We start from the raw sequence: 16,637 nt of genomic DNA, 5'->3' as shown, positions 1-16,637 counted from the left end.
AAAAAAAAAACTAAACAACAACATAAACATGTATAGAACATCATCAAAAACACATTATAACAAGCACACGATAAGGGAGTTCACCCCTCCTAGGATGCATCTTCTTGGTCCAGCTTCCAATGGCTTGGGCCTCTCTATTATGCTCAAAAGTGTAAAAATATGTGTTTACAATGCTCAAATGCTTCTAAAACCTGCTCCAATCAGTTAAGAATGTCCAAAATGGCTATCTAGCATATTTTTTCTTCGAATTTGGTAAAAAATGAAAGAAGTTATGACTTCCCCTAGTTCTCCCAATATTCGCTCCACAAATTTCCCCATTTCTGGCGTGATCCTACAAATTAGCAACAAAAACGCGCTAACTAGGTGAAAATTTCACTGTGGGGTGGGCCATAATATGCCAGCACCGTCTGTGTTATCAAAAATCACAATTGGCAGAGTCTCACAGGCTTATGGTCTGTGAAGAAGGCGGTAATGTGCAATTGCGATACAGTGGACCCGACAGACCATTAAATTGTAGCCTATAGTCCATCTCATTCGGGATATCGCAATCAACAGAGTATCAGGGTCTTGTATATGCGCGAATTTGCCATGTTGTGATTTGAGATTGTGATATTGCATTGCAACATAAACCTGTCGGGGGTTGATTCTGTAATGCCAGACCCGCTTCCCTGTTGCGATGTGCGATATGCAATTATCGCATAACAACCCTAATCTTGCCAGGGGCCGATTCTGTAACACCTCCCTTTGCTAATGTGATATTTTTGAAATATAGGGACCAATGGTGGCCTGCCACTTGGTGCCTCCCGATTTGCTAATGGAACTTGCCACATCATCTAATCCTACCATGTGTCCAAGTCAAACATGAACTTTGACTTGCTCTAACTTCTGCATATGAGCTCGGATTTGAGTTCCGTTCATACCGTTGGAATCAAAATGATGAACTCTTTGATCCGAAGCTAAGTTCATCAAGATTCTGACACTTTGATTTTTGAGCCTAATTTTGAGCACCTAATCACCAAGTGTGGGGGAAACTTTGTTTTCAAATATTGATTTGAGAACCAACTATCATCAAATCAGAATTAAGATGAAATATGTCCATAAAACAACATTCAAAACTAGATATATACACTATGATTTTGTTGTATTTCCATGCGGCCTTACTAACACCCTGGCAAATTTTATGTTGCTAATGAATATCATACTCAACAAATTCCTAGACATATTTGCATTAGTGTTTATTGACGATATTCTAATATACTCCAGGAATGAGGAGGAGCATAAAGAGTGCCTAAAACTAGTTTTGTAAAGAGGGGTTAGCCGTGGATCCGAATAAGGTAAAGGCTATGGTGAACTGGCATGTACCAAAAGATGTATCGGTTGTCTGGTCCTTTATGGGATTGGCAGGATATTATCATCAGTTCATTGAAGGGTTCTCAAAAATAGCTCACCCCATCACCTCTTTGCAGCGGAAAGGAGTCAAGTGTGAATGGACTACAAAATGCCAACAAATATTTCATAAACTCAAACAATTACTTACCACAACACCCATTCTGAAACTTGTAGATCCAAATGAAGAGTTCACAATGTGTACTGATGCTATTATAGAGGTATTAGGAGGGGTACTGCTGCAAGGTAACTCAGTAATTTCTTATGAATATAGAAAGTTAAAGGGACATGAAAGAAATTATGCAGTGTATGATTTGGAGTTATCCGTGGTTATTAATGCATTAAAAATGTCGAGGCATTACCTATTGGGTAATAAATTCATTCTAACCACATATCATATCAACCTTAAATATCTTTTTAGTCAATCGATTTAAATGCTAGGCAAGCTAGGTGGATGGCCTTTCTTAGCGAGTTCGACTTTGATATAAGGCATATAAAAGGGAAGGAGAACAATATAGTTGATGCTCTGAACAGACATGCCCATAATCTAATTAACAAAAGTGGTTACAATGTTAAACTGATTTTCTTGAGAAAATCAAACAAGGTACAATTGCTTACCCAAAGTATCTGGAATTAAAACAAAGATTACACCAAATTGATATCCCGAGGTACAATGAAAATGACGAAAAGTTGTTGGTGTATATAAACATATTGTATATTACTATAGTAGAAGAACTGAAACAACTGATATTTGATGAATATTGTTAGCTTTGAGTTCCAATGCTGCTAGTATGAAAACTAAAGGAAGAAGATGGTTTTCTTTGATGGCCTAGATAGGGCCCCCACACGGGCCATCACCCCACTTTCCTTACTCTTCCACTTACCTTTATTTCTGCTCGTTTCCTAACCCAACCCTCACATCCCGATGAAATCCTCTTTTCACCTTAAGCCTAAATAAATTAACCCAAAAAAAAAACCTCGAAAGACCTTACTTTTCTGACCATACCTTTGAGTACCTCCACTATTGATCTTCCCCCACCGATCCGACGGCCCATGACTTACCAATCAATGAAACTTGCCCGATTGATCTCTGCCGTTAGATCACCCCCGCTAGATCTAACAGTTGTCGCTCATATCGCGCAAGCGACTAGCGAGAAGAATACCCACCTGATAATGGTGGTTTTTCTCTCTCTTCCATTGTGATGTGTCATCCACTGAATGGAATCAAGTGGAATCCACCATTTACCACTTACTGCTTGATGAGTGCCCGATATAAACCATAACCACTCAAACCAAACCACCCCCGGGCATTATCATCTACGCACCTCCTCCGCCCGATAGCCGTTCGATCTATCCAACTAAGATCCAACGGCTCGGAATTAACCCTCTCCTGCCATGATTGCAAACCTCACGCAATCGATCTCCTCTGTTCGTTCCTTTCGATCCAACGACCCCCGTTCATGATTACTCCTGCTTGTCCTTCACCACCTTGCCATTACCCTGTTCTTCCTAATTATCACGTCCAACTGCCCATGCACCTCATAATCTACTTCTTTTCAGTTACCCAAGGAGGAAGGTGGATGGCCCTGTCAGTATCATGACAATCAAGCCGCTGAATTGAATTAATAATTTCCATAATTCTGGCTCAGTTTAGAAGGCATACTCAGAGAAATCCTTAGAAGTCTCTGGCTGACCTAGTGCCTGACCCTGAAAAGATCATCAAAGAAAGAAAGCTATCACAGAAAGGAGCATCAGGATCAGGTAAACCTAAAAAACCCTCTATACCCCTACAAGAAAGGCTTGTAATAGAACAAACGCGTGTCGAGAGTATAGCCTTTAAACTAGCAGTGAAGAAAAACATTCAGAGATTCATAAAGCTCCTTATTCTTTAGGTACTCCTATTGCTTTAAGCCCGAAGGAAACCTCACCTCCTATCCCTCATACTCCTTTAGTCCTATCAATCACTCCTCCGCTTTCTATCATTCAAAATACCAGTACTCTTCTATCCACCACAACCATGGCAGGTCCATAACCACTCACCAAAATGGAAAGAATCATAGCTGCTAGGTATGGACCTCTAGTATTGCCCACTCCTTTGAATGTAATGCCTACTGGAGAATATCAGAAATACATGCCTAAGTTCACTGGGACTGAAGGAATTATAGCTGAAGAACATCTTGAGTCCTTTTATAGCTATGTTGATAATCTAGACATTAATGAAGATGATGTGTGGATGAGAGTGTTTGTCCAAAGCCTAGATGGAGAGGCAAGAAAATGGTTCAGAGAATTGACCCCTAGATCTATAATAGATATTGAGGCCTTAGATGATGTATTCCTAAAGCATTGGGGGGATAAGAAAGATCTTCTCTATTATCATACTGAGTTTGGGAACCTAAAAAGGGAAAATGGGGAGTCACTTTATGATTTCAATAAAAGGTTTAACTGCATGTACAACAAGATACCAGTTGAAGTAAAACCCACCCGTAACTATGCTAAGCTCACCTATGCCAATGCCTCTGATTCTGATTTCTACCTACTATTGAGGGAGAGAAGATGTGCTTCTTTGGCTGAAATGTAGGATGCAGCCTTGGAGGTACAGTCCAACATCATGGCTGTAGAGAAACTCAAGGGACATGTTGATCGAAGGAGATAGAGGGGTGAATCTTCTTCATCTTCAGACCCCAAGATAGATAAAATGACCAAGACGATAGAGTCACTAGCTTGTAAAATCTCCAAATTAAATGTTGAGCAACACCCAGGGAAAGGAAGAGTTCCTAATACCTTTGCTCATAGAACTCCCAATCCATATAGAAGAGCCAATGAGAAGTTGCAGATTATGCAAAGGAGAAAAGATGCCAATGAAGACCAAAGGGTGAAGACCCCTTTCCAGAATGTAGTCATGGAAGAGGAACAATTTGATGAATATGATGAGATCCATTGCATTGAAGACAAAGGCAGTGCCTCCTTTTTGACCTTAGCTACCTATGAGAAGTCATTATCCAATGACCAAATCAGCCAAGAGTGGGACGGTGAAGCTGTTCTACAAACTGAAGATCAGGAAAGATATAATCTGAGGTCGAAGATGAACAGTGCCAAGGAAACCCTTGTCCAAAGAGCTGTTGTCCCTACAATACAACAAACTAACAAGCAAAAGTGACCAGCAACTGATCCCATCATTCTCAAAGCTCCATCTTAAGAGGTAAGAGGTCTTGACAAGTTCCCTTCTCCTTTCAGTTTTGAATCAGAAATCTAGAAGCTTAAAATATCTATACCTTTGGTGGATCTAGTGAAGAATGAAGCCTTTAAGAGACCCATCCTTGAGGCCCTTGAGCTTAAGGCCACTCAAGCATCCAATTACTGTGAATTTACAAGATGACAAACCTGCAGTCGTTCTTAGCCCAATGACTGAACCTTCTGATGACAATTCGCCATAATTCTACGTCTCCTTGACTATTCCCAACAAAATCCTTCACTATTGTCTGCTTGACACAGGTGCCAGCCATAATCTAATGCCCAAGGCTATCATGGATGAGTTAGGCCTTGACATCACTAGGACTTATCATGACTTGTTTTCTTTTGATTCTAGGAAGGTGAAATGTTTGGGGTTAATCAAAGACCTAGCCATCACCTTGTCTCAGCTGCCTATGAATAACATGATAATCGATATTGTGGTAGCAGTTGTTCCCCCTAAGTTTGGCATGATTCTTTCTAGGGGATGGATCAAAATATTGGGTGGAACATTACAAAATGATTTGTCCTATGCTACTGTCCCAGTTTTTGGAGGTGAGAGTACGAGATTATACATGGAAGCTCAGTTAGCTTATATCATCAGTGATGACAAGTATCCCACTAATCATCCCATATATGTTGTTGACACTGATTTTGGAGCATGTATCCTCCAAATAGAAGAATCCCAGTTGGCCTCCATGCAGCTCAGGAAACTAGTTTGTCAGATCACAGAGGAAGAAGGTCCACAAATTTGGGACATGTTCTTTGATGGAGCTTGCTCTAGGGAAGTTGCAGGAGCAGGTGTAGTTCTGGTATCTCCCACACAAGAATGCATACATTTATCTTTCAAGTTGACTTTTCGAGTCATAAACAATATAACAGAATATGAGGCTTTGATATTAGGCTTGAACACCGCTAAAGAAATGGGCATCAAACATCTAAAGGTGTTTGGAGATGTAGACCTTATTATTCAACAGGTGAATCAGACATTCCAGGCGAGGCACCCTAGGCTGAAAGCATACAGAGATGAGGTATGGAAGCTCAAGGATTCGTTCAGTAGCTTTAGTATTTCATACATCCCTAGGGCTAAGAATCATCTTGTTGATTCCCTTGCTGTGTCTGCTAGTATGTTTGTTCCTCCTTTACCCCCTAGATTGACTTATGAAGTCCAAGTAAAATACAGACTGCCATTGCCTAATAATGTCAAGTATTGGAATGTCTTTGAAGATGATGATGAAGTCAATAGGTTTCTCCAAGTCATTGATGAGTTCTCTGAAATGCAAATCGATCAAGAGAACGAAGCCATGGAGGAATGCCATCAGTCCCAACTAAGAAACAAAATTGGTCAAGATAGCATCGTACAACTGCCTAGTAACCATATACCCAAAGGGTTGGTGCCTCTAGAGAGGTTGTTTGATCATAATGATGTACCTTATAAACCTTCCAAGAAAGAGGATGAGCCTACAGTCCATAGACATAATATAGGGAGCCCAGATCACCCAAGGTACATAATCTGTCCACCCACTTGTCTGCTGCCCAAAGTTCTAAATATGGCAACCTGATGAAGCAATTTGCTGATGTCTTCACCTGGGAGTACAGTGACCTTAAGGCTTATGACAAAAAAATCATCCAGCATAAGTTTCCACTGGAGAAAGACACCATCCCTTTTAAGCAGAAGCTGAGACCTATCAGCCCTCTATTACTACCTTTGTTGAAAAAGAAATTAAGAAACTGTTGGCTGCCAACATCATAGTTCCCCTAAGGTATTCAAAATGGATAGCTAACTTGGTGTTAGTAAGGAAGAAAAATGGAGAAACCAGGCTTTGTGCTGACTTCAGAAATCTGAACAAATGCTTTAAGAAAGACAACTACCCCCTGCCCAATATGGAACATTTGCTGCAAAAATTTTCAGGGGCTAGAGTCATGTCTTTCTTAGATGGTTTCTCAAGTTACAATCAGGTTGTTCTACACCCAGAGGATCAAGAGAAGACTCCCTTCAATACTCCTTGGGGCACTTTCATGTACTCCAAGATGCCTTTTGGACTGATGAATGCTGGGGCTACTTTTCATAAGGCCATGGACATAGCTTTTGTGGGAGAAAAGGACAAGTTTGTCCTTATTTACCTTGATGACATAACAGTTTTCTCCAGCAGTCGCGAGGATAATTTACAGCGTTTGAGGAAGGTGTTCCTTAAGTGCAGAAGGTTTGGAATCTCAATAAATCCTAAGAAGTCACAGTTTGCTCTAGAAGGAGGCAAAGTTTTAGGACATATTGTTTCTGCTGCAGGTGTCAATATTGATCCATAAAGGGTTCAAGCAATATAGACATTGTCCATCCCAAGGTCAAAAAAGGACATTCAATATTTTCTGGGTAAGATTAACTTTGTGAGGAGGTTTATTCCAAATTTTGCACAACTAGTGAAGCACATCACCTCCATGCTAAAGAAGGAGTCAGAGATAAAATGGACAGAGGCTGCAAGAAGGTCTTTCAAAGCCATCAAAAGAGCTATCATGGAGGATCCCACCTTTGTTAGCCCAGACTACACCAAGGAGTTTTATATTTTCTCTTTTTCTTCTTATGACACACTTGCAATAGTCCTGTTGCAGAAAAATGGTGAAGGTGTAGAGCACCCAGTGGCCTTCTTTAGCAAAACTTTGAGGGATGTTGAACTAAGGTATGGCCTGATTGAAAAACAGGCATACGCCCTTATAAAATCTTTAAAGGCATTCCGAATGTACATTCTTCACTCCAAATTGATTGCCTATGTGCCTTCAGCTTCAGTAAAGGATGTCCTAACCCAGCCAGATGTTGATGGAAGAAGGGCCAAATGGATTGCAAAACTCATAGAGTTCAAGATAGAGGTAAAGACCACCAAGCTTGTCAAAGACCAGAGCACATATTTCATTAAATTTGGAAGTAAATAGTGGATCTATAATATCAAAATAACCAAAAAGCTCAATTCTAGTGATGTCCTTGTAATAAAATATTTCCAATTGTAATGAAATATGTGTTCGAGGGTCTGGCTTAGCTTATGGCCGAGGAAAATTGCAGCCTACTAGACACAAATTGCATATATGTAGAGTCAGGTGTTGAACAGGCAGAGGAGGCTATAGAAGAACAAGGGGAGAACCAGTCATTGGCTGAGAATTTGGCTACTTGTGAGTGGTATTCTAGTATAGCTCAATTCTTGTTGCAGCTAGAAATCCCTCTAGGGCTTAGCTCAAGTTAGGCTAGGACCATTAAGCTCAAATCAGCCAAGTTATGTATTAATAAGGACCTGCTTTATTGGAGGGACCCATCTGGAATCCTCTTGAGATGTCTAGACAAGGAACAATTTGTGTAAGTCATACACCAGTTTCATTCCAGCATCTATAGAGGGCATCATTATTGGAAAACCATAGCCCATAAGATCCTAAGGGTTGGGTATTATTGGCCCCCTCTATTCTTTGATGTGTTTTCATTTGTGAAGTCATGTGACAAATGCCAGAGGTTCATGAGAAGACAACATCTGAAATCGTCGTCCTTGAAGCCAATACACACTAATGGTCCCTTCTAGTAGTGGGGTTTAGATTTCATATGGGAGATCAATCCACACTCTAGTGGCCAACACAGGTGGATCTTAGTAGCCACTGATTATTTTACCAAATGGATTGAAGTTATACCAACTAGGAAGGTAGATAACCAGATTGTCATGAAGTTCCTAACTGAGAATATTTTCACTAGATTTGGATGCCCAACCAAGCTAGTCATTGATAATGTAGTAGCTTTCAGAGCAAAGGAATTGGTGGACATGTGTGAATCAATGGGCATTAAATTAGTGCATTCTACCTCATATTATCCTCAAGGAAACGGCTTGGCAGAATCATCCAATAAAAGCCTGGTAAGGATAATCAAAAAACTGTTGGAAGACAACAAAATGAGCTGGGATTGCACGCTGAAGTTCACATTATGGGCTGACAGAGTTACCACCAAGAAATCCATAGGGAACTTTCCATTTAAGCTGGTGTATGGTAATGAGGCTGTTTTTCCAATCTAATTGATCCTCCCTGTGGCCAAATTCTTGAAAGAGGAGTAGGATGAGGAAAGCGACATTGCAATAAGGATGAGTGACTTGGTTGAAGTTCACCAGATCAGAGATCAACTAATTGAGAAGTCTGTAGTGCATCAAAAGAAGATCAAGGAGGTCTTTGATAAAAAAGCAAAGATGGACAGTTTCAGGTTGGCGACTAGGTTCTCAAATGGGATGCATTGAAGGAAAAGAAGGGAAACCATGGTAAATTTGATGCCTTATGGACAGGACCATTTGTCATTGCTCGAGCTCAATTGAATAATACTTTCACTTTGAAAAATTTAGAGGGCAAAGGTGTTTTTGATGGCCCAGTCAATGGGCGGTTTTTGAAACTTCATTTCGTTTAAGGCTTTAGAGCCTTGGTATTGTAAATATGTTTTTCAGTTTTATTTCATGCAAAATAGACTCTATGCCCAATGGAACACTAGGTGGAAGTTTTGATTTTAGTTATACTGGGAAGGCAGTGGTCTACAATTCTTGAAACCTCACAGGGAGGATTTCATCCCCAGAAGGAGCTAGTGTTAAATTTGAGTTCCAGCGCTGCTAGTTTGAAAACTAAAGGAAAGAATATGCTTTGCTTTGATGTCTTGGATAGGCCCCCCACACGAGCCATCACCCCAGTTTCCTCACTCTTCCACTTACCTTTCATTCTGCTCATTTCCTAACCCAACCCTCACATCCCGATGAAATCCTCTTTTCACCTTAAGCCTAAATAAATTAACCCAAAAAAAAAGAAAAAAAACCTGAAAGACCTTACTTTTCTTACCATACCTCTGAGTCCCTCCACCGTTGATCTTCCACTGACGATCTGATGACCCACATCTTACCCGATCAATGAAACCTTCCTGATCAATCTCTGCCGTTAGATAACCCCCGCTAGATTAAATAGTTGTCGCTCATATCGCGCCGACAACTAGTGAGAGGAATAGCCGCCCAATAAAGGCGTTTTTTCTCTCTCTTCCACTGCGACGTGTCATCCACTGAATGGAATTGGGTGGACTCCACCATTTACCACTTACTGCCCGATAAGTGCATGATATAAACCATAACCGCCAAAACCAAACCACCCATGGGCGTTATCTTCCGCGCACCTCCTCCGCTCGACAGCCGTCTGATCTGTCCAACCGAGATCCAATGGCTCGGACTTAACCCGCTCCCGCCATGATTGCAAACCTCACGCAATCGATCCCCTTCGTTCGTTCCTTCTGATCCAACGACCCCCGTTCATGGCTGCTCTTGCTTGTCCTTCGCCACCCTGCCATTACCCTGTTCTTCCTAATTAGCACTTCCAGCTACCCATGCACCTCATACTCTACTTCCTGTTAGTTACCCGAGGAGGAAGGTGGTTGGCCATGTCAGTATCATGACAGTCAGGCTGCTAAACTGAATTAATTGAAAGTATGGCCGAAAGAGGAAGGACGCAGCACGATACAAGCAAAGAGAATTAAAGAGTCATGAAGCCCCACTTCCACATACAAGCCAGCCACCTAATAGGGCAGCTCTGTACTAGAATTAATTACCGTTTTCGTGATGGAAGGAGAATTGTGTCCTTGTACGCAATCAGGCAGTTAAAGATAGTGGGGGTAGATTAAGACATCTCCGACCGTAAAGGTCTGGAGAGCATTGTAAAGAAATATAAATAACTGAAAGTAAGATGTAATCAGGGTTCAACTTCTGGAGATTGTAGATATTTTGTTCCTTGCAGTGTTTCATCTTCGTTTTTAGTAATACAAGCTTCTTTTGTTGTTACATGTTCAATGTTCATTTCCCTTCTGTTCTAAACTTGCACCTGGATTGGTTTATTCATGTTTTCTCCTATGTCTAATGCTTGATAACTATCATCTTATCTTTGCATTGATAAATTGGGTTTGTTATTGAATAGGTCATCCATGTTTCTTCTGTATCTAATGCTAGATAACTGTCATCTTATCTCTGCATTGATAGACTATATTTGCAAGCTTCATTTACTAGCTGCAGCTTGCCATCATATATTATGTATGCATCTGCTAGTGTGGCTAGTATTCTCCATTCATTCACTTAATCTGCAAACTATTGAGCATTAGTGGTCTAAAGCCTTGTATTTTGAGGGTGTTCATGCATGACTGGAGTGAAAACAGAGTTGAAGTGGTTATCTAGCTTGAACCAAACCATACCCATTCCAATAGTTCTTAGAACAATATTGAATATTATATGTTACCAGGCATCTCCGAGCTACAACCTAGGAGAGCTTCCTAGAGTGATAACAAATATCATAAAAATCCTTATGCTGGACATCTAGGGTATCAAAAGATGGTTACAACCTTAAGACACAACTTTTTCTAGCCAGGAATGAAGAAGGATGTAGGAGAAGTTTTGACCAAATGCTTAGAGTGTCAATAGGTGAAGGTGGAACAAACACCCGGTTGGGTTATTAAACCCACTACCCATTCCAGAATGGAAATCGGAAGTCATTTCCTTAGATTTCATAATGGAACTACCTAGGACAAAGAGGCAGCACGACTCTATCATGGTGGTGGTAGATCTACTAAGTAAAGTAGACCATTTTCTGCCAGTACAGTCTACCTTTGGCACTGAACAAATTTCACAAATTTTTATGAAGGAAATTTTTCGACTTCATGGGGTTCCAAAAATGATAGTGTCAGATAGAGATGCCAAATTTACTTCCAACTTTTGGAAAGCATTGTTTGGTAGCCTGGGTACCAAGTTAAACTTTAGTATTACATATCATCCTCAAATTGATGGTCAGACAGAAAGAACCAACCATATTTTGGAGGATATGCTTAGAATATATGTGATGGATCGACCAACAAGATGGGAAGATTTCCTACATTTGGTTGAATTTGCCTATAACAATAGCTACTAGTAAACAATTAAAATGAGCCCATTCGAAGCCCTATATGGTAAAAAATGTCACACACCTCTTAGTTGGAGTCAGCTAGAGGATAGACTAATTCCTTGACCAAATGAATTACATGACATGGAGTAGATAGTGTGAAAAAATTCAACAGAATATCAAGGCCACCTAGGATCGACAAAAGAGTTATGCCAACAAAAAGAGTATACATAAAGAATTTAAGATTGGGAGCATATGTACATCCGGGTAAAACGCAAGAAAAGCACATCGAGAACAAGTTCTTGCCCAAAATTGTCACCCCACTACTATGGGCCATTTAAAATTTTGGACAGAATAGGACATGTAGCTTATCAACAAGCTCTCCCTAGTCAAATTAATATTCATAATGTTTTTCACGTTTCCTTGCTAAAATATGTACATGATTTCTCTCATATTATTTACAGGTGGATCTCGAAGGAGAATTCATGGCAGAACCACTCTGCATTATCAATTGGAAAGAGATCTGGCTTCGGAATCGAGCCGTCGCTCAGGTTAAGGTGCAATGGAAGCACTACACCAATGAGGAGGCCACATGGGAGCGAGAGGACGAGATGCAGAAATTTTTTCTAGTAGCATACACATATGAAGTAAACACCGAGGACGGTGTGAAAATAAGGGGGGAGGATGTGACATCCCCTAGTAGATAATGTTAATTGTTGTATGTGTATAATAAATGGCAGTGAAGCCAAAACAATTGGAGTAATTATTGTAAGTATTTTATTATTAATAAAATAAATTAATGGTTGAGGAAATTATGCACTCAGAAAATACACTCGAGATAAGATTATTAATTCTTCGTGACTACAATCTTTAAAGATTCTAGATAAGATTAATAGAGGGAGATAAAATCCCTTAGAAAAATCTTAGCTCGAGGAAAGGGCTAATATTTACTTTAAAGCACCATGGGTGAGAAGGGCATGCTTTAAAAGAAAAATCCTAGGCAAGAAAGCACGAAATCTTGCAAAAGCAAGATGCCACTGAATTGGAAACAATATCATGAATAAGGGTAATATTCAACCAAGGACATAATCAATGGAAGTTGTTGACTCTCTGGGAAATCAATCCAGCTCCAGGGAGAACTTGAGGTAGTTTGTGGTTGGGAGGATAGTGTCTCTCTAGTGCAGAGTTCTATTCATCTAGATAATTAAAGTCTCTTGTTTGGGGCTATGTTGTTTTTTATTATGATTATGTATTAAATTTTGCATATTAATATGATGATTATGAACATGCATGAATGACAGTAGATTAATATTTCGATGGCTATGCATTAAATACTGTAGTTTAATATGATTATTATGAACATGCATGAATGAATGTAGATTAATATTTTGATTATTAGTATGCAGTAACTTCTGTAGCCTAATATGCCAAGTAGAATAAGCATTAATGGATGTAGATCAATATTTCAATTACTGGTATCTAGTAAATTCTATAGCCTAATATATTGAGTATGAACGTAGAAATTGCAGTAGAATGATATGTTGACCGTGGAGTGTTGTAGGTTTACTACTGAGAATGATCGTGTACTAACCACTGTAAATGAGTATGTGATATATTATAAATAGTAAACTCTGGAGAAAAAAGTGAAAATAGTGATAGACATATAGTCTAGATATGAAAGTAAATTGGTTTTCCTGATGTAAATATCTTATCCTGTTGCTAGAATACCTTCACATATAAATTGTTGATATGACAATAAAAATGATTCCGATGTAAATGATTAGATTTAACACTTTGATATTTCTCTGAAAATGGAGGAATACCGTTGGAAGTAAAGAAATACAATTTTGCAAATTCTAATTAAGTTATTATGAAGAAATTATGTGAGGTTTAACTGATAAAAGAAAAAAAACCACAATGATGGGGGAATTTCTTGTAGGTATTTGGAGTTAGATTACTAGATAGGATGTTGTAGTATTAGTACATATATTAATGTATTGTCACTAGTTCCTAAGAGTTTACAGTAAGCATGATTAAATGAGAGCACAATGTTAGCAGTTAATTCAAATTAGTGCATCGTGAAAGAGAATGCAATGGAGAACATGATTGGTTTTACCACAAGATGGTGGCAACCAACCCAAATATTTACCTTGTAGACTTCTATAGTATGTTAAAAACATGTTGGAAAGAGAAATAGAGAGGAATTCAAGCTAGCTAAAAGATAAATGTAAATGGTGAACCTATGGAAACAAAAAAGCAAACGCTAGAATAATATATTCATATCCCAAGAAAGACCAATAACTAATACATAATCAAATAATCAAGTCAACGTGGATGTCGAAACCGCAACCCTAATATAGCATTAATAACCATTAAGTAGCAAATAAACAATTTGACATGAATATAGGAATCGTCACATCTACAAAGAGGAATATGAAGCAATTATGTTACATTAATGATAGCAATTATGTTACATTAATGAAAGGGATGTCGAAACCAATCTTCATATAAAGACAAATAAGCTGCAACTCTGATATATTATCCTTGAAAAAGTATATGTATGATGAATAAAATAATGGCGAATTAGTATCCACCCATTGAAAACCATTATCTCTGTAGTACAAATAAAAATATCACCCTAAAGTACGCGTGGCCTGAGGCCTAAATAGGATTGCGATAGAATTGTCTCGAGGAAATTATTACAACGAAACTCGAGGGAAATTGTATAAGAGAAGAAATACTCTTGTTCTCTGAGAAACCAATAAATATTTCCTAACAACTCCATAAGCCATTAGGAGGCTTGGACAAGCTCGACGATACCTGGAACCTCCTCTGACACTGCAAACCCAACAGAAATTTAGACGAGAGCGGTGATATAAACAACATCAAATCTTCCATACATGTAAGTTAGATTCGAGGCCTCCATTGCAATACATTTGATAGACTAGTACGCTTGGAGGAACTTGCAAGAAACGAGAGTGTCGTTGGAGGAGAGGGTTCTAAAATAAACAATGAAAAGCGAAAGATACGGTTTGGGCTTGACAAGATTGGAGGAAAGCGAATCTCGACCCCTGCTTACGAGAAATCCATCATAACCGTCCACACATCCCAAACTGTCAGTCACCTCGCGTGGTCATGTGGGATATTGGTCCATGTAGCCATGGAGGTACACGTTGGCAGGTGAGGGAACGATGAGTTAAGGAGAGATTCCAAGTTAAGATATAGTATAGTGAATACATAGAGTAAAGTTGTCTGGGAAGAACTTAATGAGCGCCCATTCATTCACTGCTAGAAGAAATCAATGTGGTAAGTTAAACTAAGGATAAGTGCATTGATGTTATTCTTCTCCATAGGTTGGTGCTTGATACATTGAGCGCGGGTTGTATTGATAGGACAATTATAAAGGTAATTATTTTTCTATGATGGACTTGAACATAGGTGTATGATTTGAGTTAGGGATTTGGGTTACCCACCATATTTGTAAATAGGAGTTGAATAAACAAACCTAGGAGCAAGTGATTAGAACATCATGAAGTTGAATAAACAAACATCATGAAGTTGAATAAACAAACCTAGGAGCAAGTGATTAGAACATCATGAAGACCATTTTATTATTGTAGCTGGCAAGAAAGTCACACCCATCATGAAGTTGAATAAACAAACATCATGAAGTTGAATAAACAAACCTAGGAGCAAGTGATTAGAACATCATGAAGACCATTTTATTATTGTAGCTCGCAAGAAAGTCACAACCAAGATTTTTTTTAAGATGCAAGGTATATTACATCATAAATAAAATATATTAGTCTCTACCTTCAAAAATAATATTATATAAATTATTTATATGTATACGTATATGGAAAGCCACATATTCTTAGTAGGTTGTGTATGTATAATTCATTTAATAGGAAGTTGATACATGGCATTTGAAAAATAATGATATCATTGATAACAAAACTTTATATGTAGAATTTTTTTAATATTAGATATATGACAAGAAAACAATGTTATATTCTAATATAAAAGAATAATTCAATGTCCACATTGAGTAAAATATTACAATGTCAACTATATATATATATATAATAAAAACAATTATTAGTTTGTTCTTCAAATAAATAAAATAATTAAATCACACTAGATTTATCTTAACTCCACATTTACCAAGAGTAGAGAGCAATCAAATTTATTGACATGCAAAATTTTTTTAGAGTGAAAACAGATTTGATCCATGGTTGGGCTTAGTAGATTTGGAGTTAAGATGAATCTAGTCTCCTATAATATAATATATATGTAGTTGACATTGAAACATTTTATTTATAATTTACCTTCTCCAATTTAAAATGTTAAAATATGCCCCCTTCATATTTTTTTTAAATGTATGTATACATTTATTGATATTTTTAAAATATTACATATCAAATCCATATTAAACATTGAAAAAATTACAAATATCTGTCATACATTGAATTAGAAAGAAATTATTGATAGAATAAGAATTCTCTGAATCTTTCTCACTCTATATTTGTGTATGTTAAAATATTTTAATTACTTGTGTATTGAAATATTTTATTTATAACCTAAGTTAAACTTATATGTCAACTCCATATGAGAAATAAAATAAATCACACATCTCACTAGTTATGTAAAGTGAAAATATAAGAGCTATTTGGTCCCTCATGTTGGATGGAGTAACCATCTCAAACATTGGAGGTATCAAATTCCTTACACATGAATTCAGGAAATCTCCATGACAAAATTTGAGATTTAAATTACTTTATTTTTCTATATATAAAGCAGATATAAAATTATGTTATTTAATATGGACATTGAAATATTTTACTTATGCTTTAAAGTAAAATATTTTTTGTTATTAATATATTTTTGTTTTAAATGAAAAATTTACATTTAATTTTTTTTTTTTTTAGCTTTTGGTTACCTTATATGTCTATATAAATTTATATAAAAATATGGTGTAAATTGAAATATTGTAATTATGGCTCAAATTAATTTCTTTTGTTATTACTATTTTTAATTTGTTAATTTGAATTATTATTTTACTATTTTTAAATGTAAAGTCATGTGACAACATCTCTGCCATAATGGTTGGCCAATGAACA

Source organism: Pinus tabuliformis, chromosome 4_1, assembly GCF_031772625.1.
Source record: "Pinus tabuliformis cultivar Carrire ecotype Pingquan chromosome 4_1, CPIR1, whole genome shotgun sequence".
Lineage (NCBI taxonomy): Eukaryota > Viridiplantae > Streptophyta > Pinopsida > Pinales > Pinaceae > Pinus > Pinus tabuliformis.
The sequence above is the reverse complement of the archived record's forward strand: the minus strand, read 5'-3'. Positions refer to the sequence as shown.